Here is a 3,133-nt window from a genome sequence, read left to right as displayed (position 1 = left end):
CATATTATTTATCATATCCCTGAGGTCCATTTCGATTTTTTCAATTTTTTTCCCCATTCTTTCTTTTATGCTTTCATTTTCCATTCTGTCATCTTCCAGGTCACTGATCCATTGTTCAACTTCCTCTAGTCTTGTACTATGAGTGTCCAGAATTTTTAATTTGGTCAACAGTTTCTTTAATTTCCGTAAGATCATCCATTTTTTTATTTAGTCTTGCAATGTCTTCTTTATGCTCTTCTAGGGTTTTCTTGATATCCTTTGTATCCCATAGTATGGTCTCATTGTTCATCTTTAATTCTTTGAGTAGCTGCTCTAGGTACTGTGTCTCTTCTGGTCTTTTGATTTGGGTGCTTGGGCTTGGGTTATCCATATCGTCTGGTTTTTTCATATGCTTTATAATTTTCTGTTGTTTTTGGCCTCTTGGCATTTGCTGAACTTGATAGGGTTCTTTTAGGATTTGTAGACCAATTGAAGTCCTTATCTCTAATTTATCAGATCTACAGCTTCGTGGAGTACACTTTCTCTAACTAACCAGCAGCTGGCTTCCACGAGCCACCTGTTCTCCACAAGCCAGTTCTCCCCTGCTTTGCCTTTTTGGTGAGTGGGGGAGTGAGTCTTGTGGGGTCCAATTGGTGTACCAAGCTTGCGTGTGTAGTTGGTGTTGCCTGCCCTGTATATGGAGTGTGTTTCTGGGCAGTCAGGGAGGGGGGGGGGTGGCTCTAACAATCAAATCTCCCTGGTGATCCTAGAGTTTTAAAGCTGCTGCAATAGTCTAATCCTTCAGTTCAGTCCTGCCACAGTTTGTCTCTGCCACTGACCCACAAGTCCTTGGTATTGGCATATGGCTCCTGAGACTTGCAAGTGGGCCCCTCTTCCAGGCTGTGCACCCCCTGGTCCTCTGTTGAGGTCTGACTGTGCTATGTCACAGGTGAGTGCCATCCCCCCAGGGCAGTTCTGGGCTGCTGGGCTGTGTAGGGAGGCTCCCAGTCTGCTCAAATGATGACTGAATGGGGCTTTGTTAATTCACACTGCTCCACCTTCCCAACTCTGGGACAATCAGCTGAGGTTGCAGGGAAGGCTAATGTTCATGCCCAGTTTTGTGGTGTGTGCCTGTTATTTGAAGCGCTTCCATCACACTGGGTTGTCTGGGGCAGCTCTGCGCTATGGGGCTGGCGATGGGCCAGAGTGTTTCCTGTCTACCAGGATGATGGCTGTGAGCGGATACCCCCTTTTCTTGGGAAGTTGTGGTGTTTAGTGAATTTTCTCAGCCACTGGATTATTGCCTTTTTCTCAGAGCTCTCTTAGTTCTGCTCTTGTCTTGACATGCCCAAACTGCAAGTCTTTGAAGCTTTCTGTATTGGGCTTCTTAGAGTAATTGTTTTAGAAAAGGAAAAAGGGATTGAAAAAAGGATTAAAAATAAGGGCCCTCCTCAGAGATCTAATGGGCTATTGAAATGCTAAGAGACAAAGCAATTAGGGCCATTAAGGAAAGGTCCACAGGGCAGAGAGATCAGCTTTTCTTCGGGATTTGCATATGAGCCTCAGGGCCTGAGCTCTGCCCTTCCCCTTTCTATGTTCACCAGAACTCCAAAAATCCTCCGCTTTTATTTTGGAGTTTTTCGTGTTGTTTTTTTCTATGCCTGTCTCCTCTCTGCTGGACTGGCTGCTCTCAGGTTCTCTGGTGTCTGGTCTCAGTCTATCTATGGTTGGAGTTTGGATCAGTAGAATGAGTTTCCGATAAGGGCTGCCACTGCAGTTCTTTCTCCTTCCCGGAGCTGACAGCCCCTCCTCCCACGGGACTGAGACTGGCAGGGAGGGGTGCGGGTCCCCTGGCCACAAAAACTTACAGATTTCGCTGATCTCAGCAGTTCCATGTTTTCATGAGTGTTGTATGAAGTATGCCCAAAGTCAGATTGCTCTGTGGTGTCCAGTCCACGCAGTTCCTGGCTTTCTACCTACTTTCCTGGAGGAGTAACTAAAACATACAGCTCACCAGTCCGCCATCTTGCCCTGCCTCCACCAATTAAATATTAACTCTCCATTGCACACCCCCATCTGGCCCCAGGAAAACCTGTGTTCTAGTTACTGATTTTGTGAACTTTGATATTCTGCTTGTTTCATATAAGCAAGGACATACAATATTTATACTTTTGAGTTTGGCTTATTTCACACAATATGATGTCTTCAAGGTTCACCTATGTTGTAATATGCATCAGAACTTCATTCTTTTTATGGGCAAATAATATTCCATTTTATGTATTTTGTTGATCCATCTGTTGATGGACACTTGGGTTGCTTTCCCCTTCTAGCAATTGTGAACAATGTTGTTATGAACATTGATGTGCAAATATCTGTTCAAGTTCCTGATTTCAATTATTTGGTATACCTAGAAGTGGGATTGCTAAATCACATGGTAATTCTATATTTAATTGTCTGTGGGATCAAAAAACTGATTTCCATAGTGTCTGCAACATTTTACATTCCACCAGCATTGTATGAAGTTTTCTGTATCTCCAGAACTTCTCCAACACCTATTTTTGTTTTTTTTTAAATAGTAGGCATTCTAATGGATGTGAAATGGCACCTCACTGTAGTTTTGATTTGCATTTCCAAATGACATTGAACAAACTTTCATGTGTTTTTGGCCATTTGTGTATCTTCCTTGGGGAAATGTCTGTTGAAGGCTTTTACCCATTTTGTTCCTTTTCGGGATGGTTTAGCTTTTTGGGGCCCCTTGCTTACCCTTTCATATGAATTTGATGGCTTTTTTTTTCCATTTCTGCAAAGCAGGCTATTGGAATATTGTTTAGGATTGTGCTGAATCTGTAAATTATTTTAGGTAGAATTGACATCTTAACCATATTTAGTCTTCCAATCCGTGAACAGAAAATGCCCTTCCATTTATGTGGGTCTTTGATTTCTTCTAGCAATGTTTTATAGTTTTCTGTGAACAAGGCATTTTCATACATGGTTAGAGTTATTTATTGATATTTGAATCTTTTAGTTGTTTTGGGGTTTTTTCTTTTTAATTTTCTTTTTCTTATTGTTCATTACTAATGTAGACAAACACTACTGATTCTGAAGTGTTGATATTTTACCCAATAACTTTGCTGAATTCATTTGTTACCTCTAG

Source organism: Choloepus didactylus, chromosome 9, assembly GCF_015220235.1.
Source record: "Choloepus didactylus isolate mChoDid1 chromosome 9, mChoDid1.pri, whole genome shotgun sequence".
Classification (NCBI taxonomy): domain Eukaryota; kingdom Metazoa; phylum Chordata; class Mammalia; order Pilosa; family Megalonychidae; genus Choloepus; species Choloepus didactylus.
This window is presented reverse-complemented; position numbering follows the sequence as displayed.